Source organism: Delphinus delphis, chromosome 7 (assembly GCF_949987515.2).
Source record: "Delphinus delphis chromosome 7, mDelDel1.2, whole genome shotgun sequence".
Classification (NCBI taxonomy): domain Eukaryota; kingdom Metazoa; phylum Chordata; class Mammalia; order Artiodactyla; family Delphinidae; genus Delphinus; species Delphinus delphis.
The window spans coordinates 112,730,670-112,757,891 of record NC_082689.1 but is presented as its reverse complement, the minus strand read 5'-3'; the positions used below and the strand labels follow the sequence as shown (position 1 = coordinate 112,757,891).

General features: G+C 37.8%; 1 protein-coding gene across 1 annotated transcript in view; it reads left to right on the top strand.

Moving 5' to 3' along the window:
* OCA2 (OCA2 melanosomal transmembrane protein) overlaps positions 1-27,222 on the top strand; it is a 234,574-nt gene that overhangs the window by 81,136 nt on the left and 126,216 nt on the right. The gene's annotated exons all lie outside the window — the stretch shown is intronic.

The following is a 27,222-nucleotide window of genomic DNA, read 5'->3' as shown; positions in this document are numbered from 1 at the left end:
AGTAGTGGGATTTCTGGGTCATATGGTAGTTCTATTTTTAGTTTTTTTTTTTTTTTTTTTTTTTTTTTGTGGTACGCACGCCTCTCACTGTTGTGGCCTCTCCTGTTGCGTAGCACAGGCTCTGGACGCGCAGGCTCAGCGGTCATGGCTCACGAGCCCAGTTGCTCCATGACATGTGGGATCTTCCCAGACCGGGGCACGAACCCGTGTCCCCTGCATCGGCAGGCAGACTCTCAACCACTGCGCCACCAGGGAAGCCCTATTTTCAGTTTTTTAAGGAACCTCCATGCTGTTCTCCATAGTGGCTGTAACAATTTACATTCCCACCAACAGTGCAGGAGGGTTCCCTTTTCTCCACATCCTCTCCAGCATTAATTGTTTGTAGATTTTTTGATGATGGCCATTCTGACCGGTGTCAGGAGATATCTCATTCTAGTTCTGATTTGCATTTTTCTAGTGATTAGTGATGTTGAGCATCCTTTCATATATTTGTTGGCAATCTGTATATCTTCATTGCAGAAATGTCTATTTAGGTCTTCTGCCCATTTTTGGATTCGGTTAATTGTTCTTTTGATATTGAGATGCATGAGCTACTTGTATATTTTGGAGATTAATCCTTTGTCCGTTGCTTCATTTACAAATATTTTCTCCCATTCTGAGGGTTGTCTTTTGGTCTTGTTTATGGTTTCCTTTGCTGTGCAAAAGCTTTTAAGTTTTATTACCATACTGTCTTAATTACTGTAGCTTTGTAGTATAGTTGGAAGTCAGGAAGCCTAATTCCTCCAGCTCTGTTTTTCTTACTCAAGATTGTTTTGGCTATTCGGGGTCTTTTGTGTTTCCATACAGATTCTGAAAATTTTTGTGCTAGTTCTGTGAATAATGCCATTGGTAGTTTGATAGGGATTACATTCGATCTGGAGATGGCTTTGAGTAGTATAGTCATTTTCACTATGTTGATTCTTCCAATCCAGGAACATGGTATATCTCTCCATCTGTTAGTATCATCTTTAATTTGTGTCAACAGTGTCTTATAGTTTTCTGCATACAGATCTTTTGTCTCCCTAGGTAGGTTTATTCCTAGGTATTTTATCCTTTTTGTTGCAATGGTAAATGGGAGTGTTTCCTTAATTTCTCTTTCAGGTTTTTCATCATTAGTGTATAGGAATGCAAGAGATTTCTGTGCATTAATTTTGTATCCTGCTACTTTACCAAATTCATTGATTAGCTCTAGTAGTTTTCTGGTAGCATCTTTAGGATACTCTATGTATACTATCATGTCATCTGCAAAGAGTGGCAATTTTACTTCTTCTTTTCCAATTTGGATTCCTTTTTTTTCTTTTTCTTCTCTGATTGCTGTGATTAAAACTTCCAAAACTATGTTGAATAATAGTGGTGAGAGTGCGCAACTTTGCCTTGTTCCTGATCTTAGAGGAAATACTTTCAGTTTTTCATCACTGAGAACAATGTTGGCTGTGAGTTTGTCATGCATGGCCTTTATTATGATGATATAAGTTCCCTGTATGCCTACTTTCTGAAGGGTTTTTATCATAAATGGGTGTTGAATTTTGTCAAAAGCTTTTTCTGCATCTAATGAGATGATCATATCGTTTTTCTCCTTCAATTTTTTAATATTGTTTATCACATTGTTTGATTTGCATATATTGAAGAATCCTTGCATTCCTGAGATAAAACCCACTTGATCATGGTGTATGATCCTTCTTATGTGCTGTTGGATTCTGTTTAGTAGTATTCTGTTGAGGATTTTTGCATCTATATTCATCAGTGATATTGGCCTGTCATTTTCTTTTCTTGTGGTATCTTTGTCTGTTTTTGGTATCAGAGTATGTTGGCCTCGTAGAATGGGTTTGGGAGTGTTCCTCCCTCTGCTATATTTTGCAAGAATTTGAGAAAGATAGGTGTTAGCTCTTCTCTAAATGTTTGATAGAATTTGCCTGTGAAGCCATCTGGTCCTGGGCTTTTGTTTGTTGGAAGATTTTAAATCACAGTTTCAATTTCAGTGCTTGTGATTGGTCTGTTTATTTTTTCAATTTCTTCCTGGATCAGTATCAGAAGGTTGTGCTTTTCTTAGAATTTTTCCATTTCTTCAGGTTGTCCATTTTATTGGCATATAGTTGCTTGTAGTAATCTCTCATGATACTTTGTATTTCTGCAGTGTCAGTTGTTACTTCTTTTTCATTTCTAATTCTGCTGATTTGAGTCTTCCTTTATTTCTTGATGAGTCTGGCTAATGATTTATCAATTTTGTTTATCTTTTCAAAGAACAAGCTTTGAGGTTTATATTTCTTTGCTATCGTTTCCTTCATTTCTTTTTCATTTTTTTCTGATCTGAACTTTATGATTTCTTTCCTTCTGCTAACTTTGGGGTTCTTTTGTTCTTCTTTCTCTAATTGCTTTAGGTGCAAGGTGAGGTTGTTTACTTGAGATGTTTCCTGTTTCTTAAGGCAGGATTGTATTGCTATAAACTTCCCTCTTAGAACTGCTTTTGCTGCATCCCATAGGTTTTGGGTCATCATGTTTTTATTGTCAATTGTTTCTAGGCGTTTTCTGATTTCCTCTTTGATTTCTTCAGTGATCTCTTGGTTGTTAAGTAGTGTATTGGTTAGTCTCCATGTGCACGTATTTTTTTTACAGATTTTTCCTGTAATTGATATCTATTCTCATAGTGTTGTGATCAGAAAAGATGCTTGATACGATTTCAATTTTCTTAAATTTATCAAGGTTTGATTTGTGACCCAAGATATGATCTATCCTGGAGAATGTTCCATGAGGACTTGAGAAGAAAGTGTATTCTGTTGTTTTTGGATGGAATGTCCTATAAATATCAATTAAGTCCATCTTGTTTAATGTGTCATTCAAAGCTTGTGTTTCCTTATATATTTTCATTTTGGATGATCTGTCCATTGGTGAAAGTGGGGTGTTAAAGTCCCTTATTATTTTTGTGTTACTGTTTATTTCCCCTTTTATGGCTGCTAGCATTTGCCTTATGTATTGAGGTGCTCCTATGTTGGTCGCATAAATATTTACAATTGTTATATCTTCTTGGATTGATCCCTTGATCATTATGTAGTTTCCTTCTTTGTCTCTTGTAATAGTCTTTATTGTAAAGTCTGTTTTGTCTGATATGAGAATTGCTACTCCAACTTTCTTTTGATTTTCATTTGCATGGAATATCGTTTTACATCCCTTCACTTTCAGTTTGTATATGTCCCTAGGTCTGAAGTGGGTCTCTTGTAGACAGCATATATTTGGGTCTTGTTTTTGTATCATTCAGCCAGTCTATGTCTTTTGGTTGGAACATTTAATCCATTTACCTTTAAGGTAATTATCAATATATATGTTCCTATTACCATTTTCTTAATTGTTTGGGGTTTGTTATTGTAGATCCTTTCCTTCTCTTGTGTTTCCTTCCTAGAGAAATTCCTTTAGCACTGTTGTAAAACTGGTTTGGTGGTGCTGAAGTCTCTTAGCTATTGCTTATCTGTAAAGTTTTTAATTTCTATGTCGAATCTGAATGAGATCCTTGCTGGGTAGAGTAATCTTTGTTGTAGGTTTTTCCCTTTCATCACTTTAAATATATCTTGCCACTCCCTCCTGGCTTGCAGAATTTCTGCTAAGAAATCAGCTGTTAACCTTATGGGGATTCCCTTACATGTTATTTCTTGCTTTTCCCTTGCTGCTTTTAATATTATTTTATTTGTATTTAATTTTTGATAGTTTTATTAATATGTGTCTTGGCATGTTTCTCCTTGGATTTATCCTGTATTGGATGCTCTGCATTTCATGGACTTGATTATTTCCTTTCCCATATTAGGGAAGTTTTCAACTATATTCCCTTGAAATATTTTCTCAGGTTCTTTCTTTTTTTCTTCTTCTTCTGATATCCCTCTAATCCGAATGTTGGTGCATTTAATGTTGTCCCAGAGGTCTCTTTGACTGTCTTCAATTTTTTTTCATTCTTTTTTCTTTATTCTGCTCTGCAGTAGTTATTTCCACTATTTTATCTTCCGGGTCACTTATCCATTCTTCTGTGTCAGTTATTCTGCTATTGATTCCTTCTAGAGAATTTTTAATATTATTTTTTGTGTTGTTCATCATTATTTGTTTGCTCTTTAGTTCTTCTAGTTCCTTGTTAACCATTTCTTATATTTTCTCCATTCTATTTTCAAAATTTTGGATCATCTTTACTGTCCTTACTCTGAAGTCTTTTCAGGTAGATTGCCTATTTCGTCTTCATTTGTTTCATCAGAGCTGTTTTTACCTTGCTCCTTTATCTGTTGCATATTTCTCTGTCTTCTAACTTTGCTTAACTTACTGTGTTTGGGGTCTCCTTTTTGAAGGTTGTGGGTTTGTAGCTCCTGTTGTTTTTGGTGTCTGCCTCCAGTGGGTAAGATTGGTTCAGTGGGTTGTATAGGCTTCCTGCTTGAGGGGACTGGTGCCTGTGTTCAGGTGGATGAGCCTGGATTGTGTCTTTCTGGTGGGCAGGACTGCATCTGGTGGTGTGTTTTGGGGTGTCTGTGACCTTATTATGATTTTAGGCAGCCTCTGCCAATGGGTGGGGTGGTGTTCCTGTCTCACTAGTTGTTTGGCAAGTGGTGTCCAGCACTGTAGCTTGCTGGTTGTTGAGTGGACCTGGGTCTTAGCATTGAGATGGAGATCTCTGGGAGAGTTCTTGCCATTTGAAATTACATGGGGCTGGGAGGTCTCTGGTGGACCAATATCCTGACCTCAACTTTCTCACCTCAGAGGCTCAGGCCTGACACCTAGCCAGAGCATGAAGACCCTGTCAGCCAGATGGCTCAGAAGAAAGGCGAGAAAAAAAAAGAAAGGAAAAAAAGGTATTAGAGTATAAACAGATTATTAAAAATAAAAACATAATTAAAGAAAGAAAGAAAGAAGAGGGCAATGAAACCAATAAACAAATCCACCAATGATTACAAACATTACAAACTATACTACGAAAACAAAAAACAAAAATGGACAGACGGAACGCTAGGATGAATGGTAAAAGCAAAGCTATACAGACAAAATCACACAAGGAAGCATGTACATACAGACTCACAAAAAGAGAAAAAGGGGGAAAATATATATAAAAGGAAGAGAGCAACAAATTCAATAAACAAATCTACCAATGATAATAAGCTCTAAATAGTAAACCAAGGTAAACATAAAACCAGAAACAAATTATATGCAGAAAGCAAACCCCAAGTCTACAGTTGCTCCCAAAGTCCATTGCTTCAATTTTGGGATGATTTGTTGTCTATTCAGATATTCCAGAGATGCAGGGTACATCAAGTTGATTGTGGAGATTTAATCTGCTGCTCCTGTGGCTGCTGGGAGAAATTTCCCTTTCCTTTCTTTGTTCGCACAGCTGCTGGGGCTTTGGATTTGGCCCCACCTCTATGTATAGGTTGCCTGAGGGCATCTGTTCCCCACCCAGACAGGACGGTGTTAAAGTAGAAGCAGATTAGGGGGCTCTGGCTCACTCGGCCAGGGGGAGATAGGGGTATGGAATGCGGGGTGATCCTGTGGTGGCAGAAGCCGGTGTGATGTTTCAACAGCCTGAGGCGTGCCATGTGTTCTTACAGTGAAGTTGTCCCTGGATCACAGGACCCTGGCAGTGTCAGACTGCATAGGCTCCCAGGAGGGGCAGTGTGGATAGTGACTTGTGCTTGCTCACAGGTTTCTTGGTGGCTGCAGGATCAGCCTTAGCATTTCATGCCAGTCTGTGGTGTCTGTGCTGATAGCTGCAGCTTGCGCCCAACTCTGGAGCTCGTTTAGGTGGTGCTCTCAATCCCCTCTCCTTGTGCACCCCAAAACAATGGTCTCTTGCCTCTTAGGCAGTTCCAGACTTTTTCCTGGACTCCCTCCCGGCAGCTGTGGTACACTAGCCCCCTTCAGACTGTGTTCACACAGCCAACCCCAGTCCTCTCCCTGGGATCTGACCTCCGAATCCCAAGTCTCAGCTCCCAGCCTCCACCCACCCTGGCAGGTGAGCAGGCAAGCCTCTCAGGCTGGTGAGTGCTTGTTGACACAGATCCTTTGTGTGGGAATCTATCCACTTTGCCCTCTGCACCCCTGTTGCTGCACTCTCCTCTATGGCTCTGAAGCTTCCCCCCGCCCACCCCCGTCTCCACCATTGAAGGAGCTTCCTAGTCTGTGGAAACCTTTCCTCCTTCACAGCTCCCTCCCAGAGGTGTAGATCCTGTCCCTATTCTTTTGTCTCTGTTTTTTCCTTTTTCTTTTGCCCTACCCCAGTATGTGGGGAGTTTCTTGCCTTTTGGGAAGTCTGAGGTCTCCTGCCAGCATTCAGTAAGTGTTCCGTAGGAGTTGTTCCACTTGTAGATGTATTTTTGATGTATTTGTGGAGAGGAACGTGATCTCCACGTCTTACTCCTCCACCATCTTGAAGGTCCTCCCTGATTCTGCCTGATTTCATTCTTATTCTGATAAAATTTTAAGAAAATGATTAGATTTTCTATTTAGTCATAGTATGTTATATTAATGGGAACTGAGGTTTCTTGAAACTAATATTAAGAATAAAATGATCTGTCCCCTCTTGCCTTTCAACTGAGGTGGATGAATTCACTGATGAAGAATGTAAGAATTTTAAAAAAAAATAGTGTTAGAAAATGAAGGTCTTTAGGGATTTTTGGAAAGCTGCTATTAATATATAATTTCTTCATACACTAAAATAAAAACAAAGTGTTAAAGAGAATGCAAATGGTATTTTACGTATCTTAGAGTTAAAATTAAATATTACAATTAATTTTCATTTGTCATTCTTTGGTCATTAGAATTTTCCCAATATCTCTTCTCTGAAGTATCAGCAAAAATGCTTTCAAATTGGTGTCATTTATTATAGATGATATGTTTATGCCTGTGTGTCTGTGAAGTGTGTCAGTTTGTTTGTGTATATGGGCTGTTTTTCATAAAAATATTTAAGCCTTTGAGAGATCATGGCCCTAAGGTGTTGATGGCCATTTTGTGGGCCTGCTAATGTTCTAGAGATTCAGGGTATAACTTAGATACTTTAATACTTCAACTTTAATACTCCCTGGTTTCCCTGGAAAACCACCTGTGACACTTCACCTGTCTTGCTGCATGAGCTGAGCAGCAGGCCCCCCCCATCATATCATATGAGCACAGCAGAAAGTGGTAGAGCCCCATGATCTTCCTTGGGGGCACCTTTCACACAGGATAGGCTGCATATGCATGGGAGAGCACTATTTTCAGAGAAAAATATTGTTTTATTATTTTTATTTTACAATAATACATTTATTTTAGAAAATGTAAATCACACACACACCACAAATAAAAAACTGTTATAATACCACTACCCAGAGGTAAATTCTCTTAATATTTTGGTGCATGTAGTCTCAGAATGTGTGTATGTGGATATACATGGATAAAAAAGGCTTCTTCTCTGGCCAAGATGGAGTAACAGGGACTGTATTTACCCTCTTGCTTGAGACATCCAAAAAGAAAATAAACCAAAATCCAAAAAAAAAAAAAACCCAGGAACAAACCAAAATCAGACAGTGGTAATCAAGATACTGGATATCAGGTAAAAAAGGGCAGTGATCCCTGAGAAATGGGAAACAAATGAAATGAGTCTATGATTGCCCCAGCTCACTGCATTGAGAGACTTTCCAGGATGCAGGGCAGGGAGAGAGAACCCATGTGGATCCCACCAGATTCCTGGAGTTGAGGGGATAGAACTGACTCTGGAGAGACCAAGGCAGGTAAAATTTTCAAGACAGAGAACCAGAGAGGAAAGAGCTGCACAGAGAGAGGGAAACTCCCTGTGTCCAGGGGAAGAACAACTCAAAAAGATTAGAAGAAAGAGTGCTTGATACACTCAGGGCTAGGAATAATGTCTGTTCCTGCCAGGAAGACTGTAAACTTCTTAATTTATGAGGCATTGGATAGAGTACACTGAAGGGTCTTGCCTCGTATTGGTGAGTAATTTGCTCTAGAATGAACACTGCCCTGATTCCACCTAATAAATCTTAAAGACCCCAAATAATCAAATTGTTTCTAAGTAGTTTAACTGCATCCAAGAACAAACCTCAAGAATCTAGGAATCCAACAGCACACAAGGTAAAATTCACAATATCTGACATCCAATCAAAGATTACCAGGCATGCAAAAAAGCAAGAAAATTTGATCTATCACGAGGAGAATATGAACAAACCATTTGAAATTAACCCAGAATAGACAAAAGTGTTAGAATTAACAGACAAGGGCATTAAAACTGTTATTATAACTGTATTCCAGATGTTCATTAAGTTAAGCAGAAACATGAAAGATATTTTTTAAAAAGGCCCAAATCGAATTTCTAAAGATGAAAACTATAATGTATGAGATAAAAATCTCTTGTTAGGATTAAAAAGGCAAATTAAGAATTACAGAAGAAAAGACTAGTGAACTTGAAGACATAGGTCCAAAGTAAAACTGAGTGAAAGTAATGAAAAACATTCGTGAGCTAGGGGAAAACTTCATGTGGCCTAATATATCTGTAGTTCTTGTCTCTGAAGGAGAGAGGGGAACAGAAAAAGACATTTGAAGAAAATATGGTTTAAAATTTCAAATTTTATGAAAGATATAAACCCAGAGATTCAGGAAGTTCAATGAAGTCAGAGCACAAGAAACATGAAGAAAACTAGGCCATGCCATAATTATTGTACACATGAAACTTATATAATGTTATAGGCTGATGATACCACAGGTATCATCCAAAGGCATAATGGGTCATTTACTTTTTCAAGAGCTACACTTTGACTTGGATATTTCATTTTGGAAATAATAAGAAATAATTATTTTTAAAATAGCTATTTTTTTTGGACATCCCTGGTGGCACAGTGGTTAAGAATCTGCCTGCCAATGCGGGGGACGTGGGTTTGAGCCCTGGTCCAGGAAGATCCCACATGCCATGGAGCAACTAAGCCTGTGCACCACAAATACTGAGCCTGCACTCTAGAGCCCATGAGGCACAACTACTGAGCCCGCATGCCACAACTACTGAAGCCTGTGCACTAGAGCCTGTGCTCTGCAGCAAAGAGAAACCACTGCAATGAGAAACCCATGCACTGCATTGAAGAGTAGCCCCTGCTCACCACAACTACAGAAAGCCCATGTGCAGCAATGAAGACCCAAAGCAGCCAAAAATAAATAAATACATTTATTTAAAAATGTATTTTAAAGATCTATTTAAATATAGCTATTTTTAGCTACAGAAAATTGAAAAACCTGTGTGAAAAAATTCCAAGAGTCAAAGACAAAAGTGAAATTGTGAAGTATTTTGGATTGAATTATGAAAACAAAATTTGTGGGATTCCTCTCAAGCAGGAGTCAGCAAACTTTTTCTTAAAAGTCCATATAATTAGTATTATAGGCATGTGGGCCTTATGGTCTCTGTTGCAATCACTCAACTCTGTCACTGTCACAGGAAAGCAGCCACAGACAACACATAAATGAATGTGCATGTCTATATTCCAGCCTGCAATTGTAGTTTTCTGGTACCTGCTCTAAAACAGTATTCAGAGGGGAATTTATACCATTAAATACCAATATTAGAAAAGAAGAAATGTCTCAAATCAGTGACCTCAGCTTCAATCTTAAGAAACTAGATAAAGAAGAGCAAGTTAAACTAAAAGTAAACAGAAGAAAGAAATACAGGCCAGCATGGAGAACAGAAAAACAGTAGAGAAAATCAATGAAAGCAAAAGCTAGTTCTTTGATAAGCTAAATAATTCTGACAAACTTCTGGCCAAACTGTTGTAGAAAATAAGAGAGAAGACATAAATTACCAATATCAGGAAAAGAGATGTTACATCACTAAAGAGCATACAGACATTAGACATTGTTAGGGAGTGTTGTGGACAACTCTATGCCAATAAATTTGACAACTTAGATAAAATAGACAATTTTCTTGAAAGACACACTCTACCAAACCTCACTCAAGAAGAACTAGATAACCTGAGTAGCCCTATATCTATTAAAGAAATTGAATTTGTAGTTAAAAACCTTCCCAGAAAGTACAAAACAAAACAAACAAAAAACTCAGGCTAAGATAGCTTCTTTCGTGAATTCTACCAAATGTTTAAGGAAGAAATAATGCTACAACACCAATTCTACACAAACTTTACAGCAAATTGAAGAGGAGAGAATACTTCTCAACTAACTCTATAAGGTCCTGATGCCTAAACCAGACAAAACCAGGATAAGAAATCTATTGACAAATATTTCTTACGAACATAGCTGTAAATTTAAAAAAATTAGCTAATCCAATTTAACAATATATAAAATGTATAATACAGCACAATCAAATGGAATTTATCCTAGAAATGGAAGATTGGTGTTATATTTGAAAAATCAACCAGTGCAATTTGCTAGCAAACGAAATGAGAAAATCCATATGATCATCTCAATAGATGCAGAAAAAAATTTGGCAAAATTCAACATCCATTACTGATAGAATCTCTCAATAAACTAGGGAAAGAAGAGAGCTTCTTTAGCCTGATAAGGAGCATCTATGAAAAGCTTACAGCTAGCATCATACTTAAATGGGAAAAACTGAATACCTCCATAGATCAGAAACAAGACAAAGATGTCTGTTCTCACCACGTAAATGCAACATTTTACTGGAGGCTCTAGCTGGTACAATAAGTCAAGAAAAGACATACTAGGCATCCATAATAGAAGGGAAGAATTAAGTCTTTATTTGCATATGACATGATTGTCCAGGTAGGAAATCTGAAGGAATCTACAAAAAAAAAAAAAAAGCTCCTGGAAATAATAAGTAAAATTGACAAGGGTACAAGATCAATATAGAAAAAGTAATGGTTTTCTATATTCTAGCAATAAACAGCTGGAAATTGAAATAAAAATGCCATTTACAATAGCATCAATACATAAAATAGGGTAAATCTGACCAAACATATGCAAGAAAACAACAAAATATTGCAGAAAGTAATTAAAGAAGATCTAAATAAATGGGAAGATATATTTTGGCCATGGATCAGAAGACTCAATATCGTTAAGGTATCAGTTCTCCCTAGATAGATCTGTAGATTCATGCAATTCCTATCAAAACCATAGCAGAACAAGTTTTTTTTTAGAAATTGGTAAACTGATTTTAAAATTTGTATGGAAATTCAAAGTATCCAGAATAGTCAAAAACAACTCTTAAAGTGCAAAACAAATAGGGAGGGCTAGTACTACCTAATTCCACTACTTATTATAAAGCCACACTAACAAAGACAGTGTGGTACTGGCATCAAGATAGGTGGATAGATAAATGGAACAAAGTAGGGAGTTCAGATATAAATCCTCACATACATGACTTTTAACAAAGTGATTTTTGACAAAGGTGCAAATTAAGCCAACTAAGTGGAGAAAGGATAGTTTTTTCACAAATAGTCCTGGAACAAATGAACATGCATATGCAGGAGAAATAAACTTCAGTCCACACCTCCCACTTTATCAAAATGTTAACTCAAACATGGATCACAGACATAAATGTAAAGGCTAAAACTTTAAAATTTCTTATAGAAGATATTTTTCAGTAGAATAGGTATAGAAATAGTTCAAGTGAGAGCATGGCTACTGTAATTTATGACTGATTTTAGAACTCTGCTTTCCATTTCTGTTGTTTGTCTCTTCTTTTTATGACAATATGTTAATGAATGCTGCAATAGCTTAGCTTCCCCTGGTTGGCATCATGTGGTTTCATTTTTTTTTTTTTTTGTCTGTGTTGGGTCTTTGTTGCTGTGCATGGGCTTTCTCTAGTTGCAGCGAGTGGGGGCTACTCTTCGTTGTGGTGTGTGGGCTTCTTGTCGTGACTTCTCTTGTGGAGCAAGGCTCTAGGCATGTGGGCTTCAGTAATTGCAGCACGCAGGTTTAGTAGTTGTGGCTCGCAGGCTCTAGAGCGCAGGCTCAGCAGTTGTGGTGCATAGGCTTAGTTGCTTCGTGGCATGTGGGATCTTCCTGGATCAGGGATCGAACTCGTGTCCCCTGCATTGGCAGGCAGATTCTTAACCACTGCACCACCAGGGAAGTCCCCACATTAGTTTTAATGTAAAACCCCAGGTGTGGTGCCTTTTTTGGACACAAATTGAGTTAACTCTACATCATTTTAAACTTGTCCTTAGAGTCCTAGGTCTGAATGCTCTGACTAAACAGTGGGATGTGACCCAAGACAGGCTTTGGGTCCTGGACCTCTACCAAGTCACATAGAAAGCTGAAGGGAAAGAGCAGTTTGTCACACTATTCCCATTCTTCCATGGCATCCTGACATGCTGTTTTAAATATCCAGAATTTAAACCTGATGGTAAGGGAGAAAGGTGAGGTTTTTGCAAAAACACACAGAGGGCCCTGGAGGTGAGCACCCTCTTTCGTTGCATTGAAGCTCAGCCTAGGCTACTTACCCAGCTTTGTGTGAAAGTGGCATCCTCTGGGAACATGGCTTTAGGGCTGTCCTGTTTTACTGAAGATGACATTCCTTGTCTTCCACTTAATGACTTTCCCTGCATTTTAGGGGTTAAACTATATCTTGCAGAAAAAGTATCTAATGAATGTCTTTTTGTGGATAACAAAGAGTGGTTTTAATTCATTTTGTAGTAATTCAGAGATATGAGAATATTTATTTATATGGAGACACAAATGAACACATAGTTCCAGGTATAGTGTCTTTAGCAGAGAGTAATTTATAAAGTCTCATTATCAATAATGACAGCACAGCTATACATTTGCATCACATGATGGGCACAATTATTTGGCATTATTTGGTTGTTAATCAGTGAACTGAAATAGGAAGAAGACAGATTATCAAATTAAAATAAAATTTGAAATTAATTTTTAAAATATTCACAAAGAAAATTAATACTTAATATGTAATTCAGAGGAGTAATTAAAAAACAGTACTAGGCTGGAGAAGGTCCTGAAGGGTTGGAGACAAGATGGTGGAGTAGAAGGGCTTGAGCACAACTACTCTCACAAAAACACCAAAATCACAACTAACTGCTGAACAACTGTTGACAAAAGAGACTGGAACCTACCAAAGAAGATACTCTATATCCAAAGACAAAGAAGCCACAACAAGACAGTAGAGGGGTGCAATCATGATAAAATCAAATCCCACACCCACCAGGTGGACGACCCACAAACTGGAAAATAATTATATCACAGAGGCTCTCCCACAGGAGTGAGAGTTTGGAGCCCCATGTCAGGATCCCTAGCCTGGGGACCTGGCACTGGCAGGAGGATCCCCCAAAGAATTTGGCTTTGAAGGCAAGTGGGGCTTGATGACAGGAGCTCCACAGGACTGGGGGAAACAGAAACTCCATTCTTGGAGGCCACACACAAGGTCTCGTGCTCACTGGGACCCAGGGAAAAAGCAGTGACTTCATAGGAGCCTGGACCAGACCTACCTGCTGGTCTTGGAGAGTCTCCTGGGCAGGTGGGGCTTTGGCTGTGGTTCACTGTGGGGACAAGGACACTGGTGGTGGAGGTATCAGGGAGTACTCATTGGCCTGAGCTTTCCTGGAGGTTGCCACCAAGACGTGGTGACACCCTACAGTCTGTAGGATCCAGTGCTGGGACGCCTCAGGCAAAACAACCAACAGGGCAAGAGCACAGCACCATCAGACAAGCTGCCTAAAATCTTCCTACCCACAGCCACTTCTAAACACCACTTCTATATACAAAAGAGAAACAGACTCACAGACATAGAGATCAGACTTGTGGTTGCCAAAGGGGAGGGGAGGAGGGAGAGGCATGGACTGGGAATTTGGGGTTGGTAGATGCAAAGTATTACATTTAGAATGGATAAACAACAAGATCTTATTGTATAGCACAGGGAACTATATCCAATCTCTTGTGATAAACCATAATGGAAAAGAATATTTTTAAAAAAGAATGTATATATGTGCAAAACTGAGACACTTTGCTGTACAGCAGAAATTGGTACAATACTGTAAATCAACTATACTTCAATAAAAAAATAATAAACACACCTCTGGACATGGCCCTGCCCACCATCTCCATCCATCAGTGGGAAGGCACCAGTCCCTCCCACCAGGAAGCCTGCATAAGCCTCTTAGACCAGCCTCACCCATCAGTGGGGAGACACCAGAAGCACGAGGAACTACAACCTTGCAGCCTATGGAACGGAAAGTGCAGTCACAGAAAGTTAGACAAAATGAGACAGCAAAAGAATATGTTTCAGATGAAGGAACAAGAAAAAAAAAAAAAAACAGAAGAATAACTAAGTGAAGAGGAGATAAGCAATCTAGCCAAAAGGAATCCAGAGTAATGAGAGTAAAGATGATCCAAAATCTTGGAAAGAGAATGGAGGCACAGATCGAGAAGATACAAGAAATGTTTAACAACGAGCTGGAAGATATAAAGAATAAAAAAACAGAGATGAACAATACAATAACCAAAAGGAAAAATACACTAGAAAGAATCCATAGCAGAATAAATGAAGCAGAAGAACAGATAAGTGAGCTGGAAGACAGAATGGTGGAAATACTGCCAGAGAATAAAATAAAGAAAGAAGAATGAAAACAAATGAGGGCAGTTTAAGAGACCTCTGAGTCAACATTAAATGCACCAACATTTGCGTTATAGCGGGTCCCAGAAAGAGAAGAGAGAGAGAAAGAGCCTGAGAAAATATTTGAAGAGATAATAGCTGAAAACTCTCCTAACATGGGAAAGGAAACAGCCACCCAAGTCCAAGAAGTGCAGAGAGTGCCAGGAAGGATAAACCCAAGGAGGAACACACCAAGATGCATATTAATCAAATTGACAAAAATTAAATACAAAGAGAAAATATTTAAAACAACAAAGGAAAAGCAACAAATAACATACAAAGGAATCCCCATAAGGTTATCGGCTGATTTTTCCACAGAAACTCTGCAGGCCAGAAGGGAGTGGCATGATATATTTAAAGCGATGAAAGGGAAAAACTACAACCAAGAATACTCTACTCAACAAGTGTCTCATTTAGATTTGACAGAGAAATCAAAAGCTTTAAAGACAAGCAAAAGCTAAGATAATTCAGCACCACAAAATCAGCTTTACAACAATGCTAAAGAAAGTCTCTAGGTGGAAAAGAAAAGGCCATAAATAGATACAAGAAAATTAGGAATGGAACGGCTCACTGGTAAAGGCAAACATACAGTTAAAGTAGGAAATCATCCACACACAAATATATTACAACCAGCAATTGTGAGAAGAGGTGAGTACAAATGCAGGATATTGAAAATGCATTTGAAATTAAAGACCAGCAACTTAATCTTGTATATATATAGACTGCTATATCAAAATTTCATACTATCTACAAATATCATAGTATCTACATAGTATCTTCAAATATCTACAATAGACATACACACAAAAAAGAAAGAGGAATCCAAACACAACACTAAAGTTAGGCATCAGATCACAAGAGAAGAGAGCAAGAGGAAGGGAAGAAAAAAGACCTATAAAAACAAATCCAAAACAATTAACAAAATGACAATAAGAACATACATATCAATAATTACCTTAAATTTAAACAGAATAAATGCTCCAGCCAAAAGACATAGATTGGCTGAATGGATACAAAAGCAAGACACATATATATGCTGTCTACAAGAGACCCAATTCAGGTCTAGAAACACATACAGAATGAAAGTGAGGGGATGGAAAAATATGCTCCATGTAAATGGAAATCAAAAGAAAGCTGGAGGGAATTCCCTGGTGGCACAGTGATTAAAAATCTGCCTGCCAGTGCAGGGGACACGGGCTCGATCCCTAGTCCTGGAAGATCCCACGTGCCGTGAAGCAACTAAGCCCATGTGGCACAACTATTGAGCCTGCACTCTAGAGCCCGTGAGCCACAACTACTGAGCCCACATGCCACAACTGCTGAAGTCTGTGCACCTAGACCCTGTTCTCGGCAACAAGAGAAGCCACTGCAACAAGAAGCCTGTGCACAGCAACAAAGAGTAGCTCCCATTCATTGCAACTAGAGAAAGCCTGCGCTCAGTGACAAAGACCCAGTGCAGCCAAAAATGAATAAATAAATTTTAAAAAAAGCTGGAGTAGCAATATTCATATCAGACAAAATAGACTTTAAAATAAAAGCTGTTACCAGAGACAAAGAAGGACACTACATAATGATCAATCCAAGAAGATATAACAATTGTAAATATGTATGCACCCAACATAGGAACACCTCAATATATAAGGCAGATACTAAAAGCCAATAAAGGAGAAATCGACAGTAACACAATAATACTGGGGGACCTTAACACCCCACTTTCATCAATGGACAGATCATCCAGAGAGATAATCAATAAGGAAACACAGCCCTTAAATGACACATTAGATCAGATGGACTTAATTGATATTTACAGAGCATTCCATCCAAAAGCAGCAGAACACACATTCTTCTAAAGGGGACATGGAACATTCTCCAGGATAGATCACATCTTGAGTCACAAATCAATCCTTGGTAAATTTAAGAAAATTGAAATCATATCAAGCATCTTTTCCAACCACGACACTATGAGATGACAAATCAATTACAAGAAAAAACTACAAAAAACACAAACACGTGGAGGCTAAACAATATGCTGTTAAACAACCAATGGGTCACTGAAGAAATCAAAGAGGAATTAAAAAAATACATAGAGATAAATGAAAATGAAAACATGATCATCCAAAACTTGTGGGGTGCAGCAAAAGCAGTTCTAAGAGGTAAGATTATAGCAATACAATCTTACCTCAGGAAACAAGAAAAATCTCAAACAACCTAACTTTACATCTAAAGCAACTAGAGAAAGAAGAACAAACAAAACCCGAAGTTAGTAGAAGGAAAGAAATCATAAAGATCAGAGCAGAAATAAATGAAACAGAGATGAAGAAAACAATAGAAAAGATCAATGAAACTAAAAGCTGGCTCTCTGAAAAGAAAAACAAAATTGATAAATCTTTAGCCAGACTCATTAAGAAAAAAAGGGAGGTCTTCCCTGGTGGTGCAGTGGTTGAGAGTCCACCTGCCCATGCAGGGGACATGGGTTCGTGCCCGGGTCAGGGAAGATCCCACATGCCCCGGAATGGCTAGGCCCATGAGCCACGGTCACTGAGCCTGCGCATCTGGAGGCTGTGCTCCGGAAGAGGCCACAACAGTGAGAGTCCCGTGTACTGCAAAAAAAAAAAAAAAAAAAAAAAAAAAAAGAAAGAAAAAAAAAGGGAGAGGGCTTAAATCAATAAAATCAGAAATGAAAAAAGAGGAGATATAACTGACACAACAGAAATACAAAGGATCATAAGAGACTACTACAAGCAACTGTATGCCAAAAAAATGGATAACCTAGAAGAAATGGAAAAATTTTTAGACAGGTACAATCTCCAAAGACTAAGTGAGGAAGAAATTGAAAATATGAACAAGCAATCACAGTACTGAAATTGAAACTGTGATTGAAAAACTCCCAACAAGTAAATGTCCATGGTTAGATGGCTTCACAGGTGAATTCTATCAAACATTTAAAGAAGAGTTAATACTTTCTTCTGAAACTATTCCAAAAAATTGCAGAAGAAGGAACACTCCTAAAGTCATTCTATGAGGCCACCATCACTCTGATTCCAAAACTAAACAAAGATACCACAAAAAAAAAATTACAGGCCAATATCACTGATGACCATAGATGCAAAAATCCTCAACAAAACACTAGCAATCTGAATTCAACAATAAATTAAAAGGACCATACACCATGAACAAGTGGGATTTATCCCAGGGATGCAATGACTTTTCAATATCTGCAAATTACTCAGTGTGATACTGATTGTGATACCACAACAACAAAGTGAAGAATAAAAACTATATGATCATCTCAATAGATGCAGAAAAACTTTTGATTAAATTCAACACTGATTTATTATAAAAACTCTCCAAACAGTGGGTATAGAGTGAACATACCTCAACATAATAAAGGCCATATATGACAAGCCTGCAGAAAACATCATTCGCAACCATGGAAAAGTGAAAGCATTTTCTCTAAGATCCGGAAAAAGATAAGGATGTACACTATCACCAGTTTTATTCAACATAGTTCTGGATGTCCTAGCCATGGCAATCAGAGATTAAAAAGGAATAAAAGGAATGCAATTTGAACAGAAGTTAAACTGTCACTATTTGCAGATGACATGATACTATACATAGAAAACAGTAAAGATGCTACCGGAAAATTGCTAGAGCTAATCAACAAATTCAGTAAAGTTGCAGGATACAAAATTAATACACAAATATCTGTGGCATTTCTATACACTAAAAAGGAAAAACCAGAAAGAGAAATTAAGGAAACAGTCCCATTTACCATCACATCAAAAAGAATAAAATACCTAGGAATAAACCTACCTAAGGAGGTAAAAGACCCATACTGCAAAAACTATAACATGCTGATAAAAGAAATTGAAGATGACACTAAAAAATGGATAGACCATGTTCCTGGATTGGAGGAATGAATATTGTGAAAATAAGTATACTATCCAAGGCAATCTACAGATTCAATGCAATCCTTATCAAGTTACCAATGGAATTTTTCGCAGAACTAGAACAAAATGTTTTAAAGTTTGTATGGAAACATAAAAGACTCTGAAGAGCCAAAGCAATCCTGAGAAAGAAAAATGGAGCTGGAGGCATCAAGCACCCTGACTTCAGACTATACTAGAAAGTTATAGTAATCAAAACAGTATGGTACTGGCACAAAAACAGAAATATAGATCAATGGAACAGGATACAGAGTTCAGAAATAAACCCATGCACCTAAGGTCAATTAATCTACAACAAAGGAGGCAAAATGATACAGTGGAGAAGAGACAGTGTCTTCAATAAGTGGTGCTGGGAAAATTGGAAAGTTATATGTAAAAGACTGAAATTACAACGTTGTTTAACTCCATACACAACAATAAGCTCAAAGTGGATTAAAGACCTTAATGTAAGACTGGATAGTATAAAACTCTTTGAGGGAAATATAGGCAGAACACCCTCTGACATAAATTGCAGCAATATGTTTTTCGATTCATTTCCTAGAGTAATGGAAATAAAAGCAAAAATAAACAAATGGGACCTAATTAAACTCAAAAGTTTTTGCACTGCAAAGGAAACCATAAATAAAATGAAAAGACAACCCACTGAATGGTAGACAATATTTGAAAATGTTGCCACCAACAAGGGATTAATCTCCAAAATTTACAAAGAGCTTGTGTGGCTCAATATCAAAAAAACAAGCAACCCACTCAAAAAATGGGCAGAAGACCTAAATAAAGATTTCTCCAAAGGAGACATACAGATTCCCATGAGGCACATGAAAAGATGCTCAACATTGTTAATTATTTGAGAAATGCAAATCAAAACTACAATGAGATATCACCTCACACTGGTCAGAGTGGTCATCATCAGAAAATCTACAAACAATAAATTTTGGAGAGGGTATGGAAAAGCAGGAACCCTTTTACATGTTGATGGGAATGTAAATTGGTACAGCCACTATGGAGAACAGTATGGAGGTTCCTTAAAAAGCTAAAAATAGAACTACCATATGATCCAGCAATCCCACTCCAGACAAATTATTTCTGGAGATAATTCAAAAAGATACATGCACTGTAATGTTCATGGTAGCACTATGTACAAGAGCCAAGACATGGAAGAAACCTATATGTCCATGACTAATGGATAAAGAAGATGTGGTACATATATACAATGGAATATTACTCAGCCATAAAAATGAATGAGATAATGCCATTTGTAGCAATGTGGACAGACCTAGAGATTATCATACTAAGTGAAGTAAGTCAGACAGAGAAAGACAAATATCATATGATGTCACTTATATGTGGAAACTAAAAAATGGTACAAATGAACTTCAAAACATAAACAGACTCACAAACTATGAAAACAAACTTTTAATTACCAAAGGGGAAACCTGGGGGCGAGGGATAAATTGGGAGTTTGGGATTAACATATAGACACTACTATATATAAAATATTGATAGATAATCAACAAGGACCTACTGTATAACACAGGGAACTCTACTCAATATTCTGTCATAACTTATAGGGGAAAAGAATCTGAAAAAGAAGAGATTTATGCATATGTATAATTGAATCACTTTGCTGTACACCTGAAACTAAGACATTGTAAAACAACTATACTCCAACATAAAATAAAAATTAAACAAAACAAAACAAAACAAAAAACCAGTACTAGGCTTTAGAACAGTCAAGAAGTCACATCTGAAAAATCTCCACATTCTCTGTCTCAGGATTAGGCAGAAATTACAGGAAGTTGTGAGAAAAGTTCTTCCAACTTAACTTTTGCACACTCTGCTCACTCTTCCTAGGTCTCTTGGGATGGCTCACCATTGGCAGAATTTCTAGTACTGAACAGGCAGATGGGCAGACCTCCAGGGTCCACCAGCTCTCCCTGGAGTAGGCACGAGTCTGCAGTGTTGTTTAGGATCCCATATACAACGACACATTGTCCCTTCATCTCCCAACAGGCTGCCTGGGATATTGTCCTCCTTTGCTGGTTACATTTGTTTCTTTTTGCCTGTTCCAGGCAGGCTCAGCACGAGCGAATGCAATTATTCAACCACCTTTCATTTATTTATTTATTTAGAAAGTTTTTATTGGAGTATAATTGCTTTACAATGGTGTGTTAGTTTCTACTTTATAACGAAGTGAATCAGTTATACATATACATGTATCCCCGTATCTCTTCCCTCTTGCATCTCTCTCCCTCCCACCCTCCCTATCCCACCCTTCTAGCTGGTCACAAAGTACCGAGCTGATCTCCCTGTGCTATGCAACTCCTTCCCACTAGCTATCTATTGTATATTTGGTAGTGTATATATGTCCATATATACACTACCACTCTCTCACTTTGTCCCAGCTTACCCTTCCCTCTCCCCGTGTCCTCAAGTCCATTTTCAAGTAGGTCTGCAACTTTCCTTCCATCTTGCCCCTAGGTTCTTCAGAACCTCTTTTTTGTTTTTTAGATTCCATATATATGTGTTAGCATACGGTATTTTTTTCCTCTTTCTGACTTACTTCACTCTGTATGACAGACTCTGGGTCCATCCACCTCACTAGAAATAACTCAATTTCGTTCCTTTTTATGGCTGAGTAATATTACATTGTATATATGTGCCATATCTTCTTTATCTATTCATCTATTGATGGAAACTTAGGTTGCTTCCATGTCCTGGCTATTGTAAATAGTGCTGCAATGAACATTGTGATACATGGCACTTTTTAAATTATAGTTTTCTCAAGGTATATGCCCAGTAGTGGGATTGCTCTGTCATATGGTAGTTCTATTTTTAATTTTTTAAGGAACCTCCATACAGTTCTCCATAGTGGCTGTACCAATTCACATTCCCACCAGCAGTGCAAGAGTGTTCCTTCTTCTCCACACCCTCTCCAGCATTTATTGTTCCTAGATTTTTTGATGATGGCCATTCTGACTGGTGTGAGATGATATCTCATTGTAGTTTTGATTTGCATTTCTCTAATGATTAATGATGTTGAGCATTCCTTCATGTGTTTGTTGGCAATGTGTACATCTTCTTTGGAGAAATGCCTATTGAGGTCTTCTGCCCATTTTTGGATTGGGTTGTTTGTTTTTTTGATATTGAGCTGCATGAGCTGATTGTAAATTTTGGAGATTAATCCTTTGTCCATTGCTTCATTTGCAAATATTTTCTCCCATTCTGAGCATTGTCTTTTTGTCTTTTTTATGGTTTTCTTTGCTGCACAAAAGCTTTTAAGTTTCATTAGGTCCCATTTGTATATTTTTGTTTTTATTTCCATTTCTCTAGGAGGTGGGTCAAAAAGAATTTTGCTGTGATTTATGTCATAGAGTGTTCTGCCGATGTTTTCCTCTAAGAGTTTGAAAGTGTCTAGCCTTACATTTAGGTTTTTAATCCATTTTGAGTTTATTTTTGTGTATGGTGTTAGGTAGAGTTCTAATTTCATTCTTTTACATGAACCTGTCCAGTTTTCCCAGCAGCACATATTGAAGAGGATGTCTTTTCTCTATTGTATATTCTTGCCTCCTTTATCAAAGATAAGGCAACCATTTGTGCATGGGTTTATCTCTGGGCATTCTATCCTGTTCCACTGATCTATATGTCTGTTTTTGTGCCAGTACCATACTGTCTTTATTACTGTAGCTTTGTAGTATAGTCTGAAGTCCAGGAACCAGATTCCTCCAGCTCCGTTTTTCTTTATCAAGATTGCTTTGGCCATTTGGGGTCTTTTGTGTTTCCATACAAATTGTGAAATTTTTTGTTCTAGTTCTGTGAAAAATGCCAGTGGTAGTTTGATAGGGATTGCATTGAATCTTTAGATTGCTTGGGGTAGTATAGTCATTTTCACAATGTTGATTCTTCCAATCCAAGAACATGGTATATCTCTCCATCTATTTGTATCATCTTTAATTTCTTTCATCAGCATCTTATAATTTTCTGCATACAGGTCTTTTGTCTCCTTAGGTAGGTTTATTCCTAGGTATTTCATTCTTTTTGTTGCAGTGGTAAATGGGAGTGTTTTCTTAATTTCACTTTCAGATATTTCATCATTAGTGTATAGGAATGCCAGAGATTTCTGTGCCTTAATTTTGTATCCTGCTACTTACAAAATTCACTGATTATCTCTAGTAGTTTTCTGGTAGCATCTTTAGGATTCTCTATGTATAGTATCATGTCATCTGCAAACAGTGACAGCTTTATTTCTTCTTTTCCGATTTGGATTCCTTTTTACTTTTTCTTCTCTGATTGCTGTGGCTAAAACTTCCAAAACTATGTTGAATAATAGTGGTGAGAGTGGGCAACCTTGTCTTGTTCCTGATCTTAGTGGAAATGTCTTCAGTTTTTCACCATTTTGGATGATTTTGGCTGTGGGTTTGTCATATATAACCTTTATTATGTTGAGGTATGTTCCCTCTATGCCTACTTTCTGGAGGGTTTTTATCATAAATCGGTGTTGAATTTTGTTGAAAGCCTTCTCTGCATCTATTGAGATGATCATATGGTTTTTCTCCTTCAATTTGTTAATATGGTGTATCACATTTATTGATTTGCATACATTGAAGAATCCTTGCATTCCACAGATAAACCCTACTTGGTCAAGGTGTATGATCCTTTTAATGTGCTATTGGATTCTGTTCGCTAGTATTTTGTTGAGGATTTTTGCATCTATGTTCATCAGTGATATTGGTCTTTAGTTTTCTTTTTTGTGACATCTTCGTCTGGTTTTAGTGTCAGGATGATGGTGGCCTCATAGAATGAGTTTGGGAGTGTTCCTCCCTCTGCTATATTTTGGAAGAGTTTGAGAAGTACAGGTGTTAGCTCTTCTCTAAATGTTTGATAGAATTCTTATGTGAAGATATGTGATCCTGGGCTTTTGTTTATTGGCAGATTTTTAATAACAGTTTCAATTTCAGTGCTTGTGATTGGTCTGTTCATATTTTCTATTTCTTCCTGGTTCCATCTCAGAAGGTTGTTCATTTCTAAGAATTTGTCCATTTCTTCCAGGTGGACCTTTTTTTTTTTTTTTTTGCGGTACATGGGCCTCTCACTGTTGTGGCCTCTCCCGTTGCAGAGCACAGGCTCTGGACGTGCAGGCCCAGTGGTCATGGCTCATGGGCCTAGCTGCTCTGCAGCATGTGGGATCTTCCCAGACTGGAGCACGAACCCGTGTCCTTGCATCGGCAGGTGGACTCGCAACCACTGCGCCACCAGGGAAGACCACAGGTGGTCCATTTTATTGGCATATAGTTGCTTGTAGTAATCTCTCATGATCCTTTATATTTGTGCAGTATTTGTTGTTACTTCCCCTTTTTCATTTCTAATTCTATTGATTTGAGCCTTCTCCCTATTTCTCTTGATGAGTCTGGCTAATGGTTTATCAATTTTGTTTATCTTCTCAAAGAACCAACTTTTAGTTTTATTAATCTTTGCTATCGTTTCCTTCATTATTTTTTCATTTATTTCTGATCTGATCTTTATGATTTCTTTCCTTCTGCTAACTTTGGGGTTTCTTGTGTTGCTTTCTCTAATTGCTTTAAGGGGAAGGTTAGGTTGTTTATTTGAGATGTTTTTTAAGGTAGGATTTTATTGCTATAAACTTCCTTCTTAGAATTGCTTTTGCTGAATCCATAGGTTTTGGGTCCTTGTGTTTTCATTGTCATTTACTTCTAAGTATTTTTTGATTTCCTCTTTGATTTCTTCAGTTATCTCTTGGTTATTAAGTAGTGTATTGTTTAGCCTCCATGTGTTTGTATTTTCCCAGATTTTTTCCTGTAATTGATATCTAGTCTTATAGCATTGTGGTCAGAAAATATACTTGATATAATTTCAATTTTAAATTTACCAAGGCTTGACTTGGGACCCAAGATATGATCTATCTTGGAGAATGTTCTCTGAGCACTTGAGAAGAAAGTGTATTCTGTTGGTTTTGGATGGCATGTCCTATAAATATCAATTAAGTCCATCTTTTTTAATGTATCATTTAAAGTTTGTGTTTCCTTATTTATTTTCATTTTGGATGATCTGTCCATTGGTGAAAGTGGGGTGTTAAAGTCCCCACTTTGATTGTGTTACTGTCCATTTTCCCTTTTATGGCTGTTAGTATTTGCCTTATATATTGTAGTGCTCCTATTTTGGGTGCATAAATATTTACCATTGTTATACCTTCTTCTTGGATCGATCCCTTGATCATTATGTAGTGTCCTTCTTGTCTCTTGTAATAGTGTTTGTTTTAAACTCTATTGTGTCTGATATAAGTATTACTACTCCAGCTTTCTTTTGGTTTCCATTTGCATGGAATATCTTTTTCTATCCCCTGACTTTCAGTCCGTATGTGTCCCTAGATCTGAAGTGGGTCTCTTGTAGACAGCATATATATGGGTCTTGTTTTTGTATCCATTCAGCCAGTCTATGTCTTTTGGTTGGAGCATTTAATTCATTTACATTTAAGGTAATTATTAATATGTATGTTCCTATTACCATTTGCTTAATTGTTTTGGGTTTGTTATTGTAGATCTTTTCCTTCTCTTTTGATTTCTGCCTAGGGAATTTCCTTTGGCATTTGTTGTAAAGTTGGTTTGGTGGTGCTGAATTCTCTTAGCTTTTGCTTGTCTGTTGAGATTTTAATATCTCCGGCAAATCTGAATCAGATTCTTGCTGGATAGAGTAATCTTGGTTGTAGATTTTTGCCTTTCATCACTTTAAATATGTCCTGCCACTCCCTTCTGGCTTGCAGAGTTTCTGCTGAAGGATCAGCTGTTAACCGTATGGGGATTCCCTTGAATGATATTTGATGTTTTTCCCTTGCTGCTTTTAATATTTTCTTTGTATTTAATTTTTGATAGTTTGATTAATATGTGTCTTGGCGTGTTTCTCCTTGGATTTATCCTGTATGGGACTCTCTGTGCTTCCTGGGCTTGATTAACCATTTCCTTACCCATATTAAGGAAGTTTTCAACTATAATCTCTTCAAATATTTTCTCAGTCCCTTCCTTTTTCTCTTCTTCTTCCGGGACCCCTATAATTCAAATGTTGGTGCATTTAGTGTTGTCCCAGTGGTCTCTGAGACTGTCCTCAATTCTTTTCATTCTTTTTTTCTTTATACTGCTCTGCAGGGTTTATTTCCACTATTTTATCTTCCAATTCATTTATCTGTTCTTGTGCCTCAGTTATTCTGCTATTGATTCCTTCTAGAGAAATTTTAAGTGCATTTATTGTGTTTTTTATTATTGTTTGCTTGCTCTTTAGTTCTTCTATGTCCTTGATAAACATTTCTTTTATTTTCTCTATTGTATTACCAAGATTTTGGATCACCTTACTATCATTTTTCTGAATTGTTTTTCAGGTAGACTGCCTTTTTCCTTTTCTTTTGTTAGGTCTGGTGGGTTTTAACTTGCTCCTTCATCTGCTGTGTGTTTCTCTCTCCTCATTTTGCTTAACTTACTGTGTTTTGGGTCTCCTTTTTGCAAGCTGCAGGTTCGTAGTTCCAGTTGTTTTTTGTGTCTGTCCCAGTGGCTAAGGTTTGTTAAGTGGGTTGTGTAGGTTTCCTGGTGGAGAGACTAGTGCCTGTGTTCTGGTGGATAAAGCTGGATCTTGTCTTTCTGGTGATGTGTTTTGAGGTGTCTGTGACCTTATTATGATTTTAGGCAGCCTCTCTGCTAATGGGTGGGGTTGTGTTCCTGTGTTGCTAGTTTTTTGGCATAGGGTGTCCAGCACTGTAGCTTGCTGGTCGTTGAGTGGAGCTGGTCTTGGCATTGAGATGGAGATCTCTGGGAGATTTTCGCTGTTTGATATTATGTGGAGCTGGGAGGTCTCTTGTGGACCAATGTCCTGAACTCGGCTCTCCCACTTCAGAGGCACAGCCCTGATGCCTGGCTGGAGCACCAAGAGCCTTTCATCCACACGACTCAGAATAAAAGGGAGATAAAAGAAAGAAAAAGATAAAATAAAATAAAACAAAAAAGTTATTAAAATAAAAAACAAAAAATAATTTTTATTTTTTTAAGTAATTAAAAAGAAAGAAAGAAAGAACAAAGAAACCAAAAAGCAAATCCACAATGATAACAAGTGCTGAAAACTATACTTAAAAAAACCAAAAAAAAAAAAAAAAAAAAAAAAAAAAAACCAGAAAACGGACAGAGAGAACCCTAGGACAAATAGTAAAAGCAAAGGTATTCGGACAAAATCACACACAGAAGCATACACCTACACACTCACAGAAAGAAAAAAAGGTAAAAGTATATATATATCGTTGCTCCCAAAGTCCACCTCCTCAATTTGGAATGATTCGTTGTGTATTCAGGTATTCCACAGATGCAGGGTACATCAAGTTGACTGTGGAGATTTAATCCGCTGCTCCTGAGGCTGCTGGAAGAGATTTCCCTTTCTCTTGTTTGTTCGCACAGCTCCTGTGGTTCAGCTTTGGATTTGGCCCCGCCTTTGCCTGTAGGTCGCCTGAGGGCATCTGTTCTTCGGTCAGACAGGGCGGGTTTAAAGGAGTAGCTGATTTGGGGGGTCTGGGTCACTCAGGGTGGGAGGGGTACGGAGTGCGGGGCAGCCTGCGGCAGCAGAGGCCAGTGAGACGTTGCACCAGCCTGAGGCGCGCCGTGTGTTCTCCCGGGG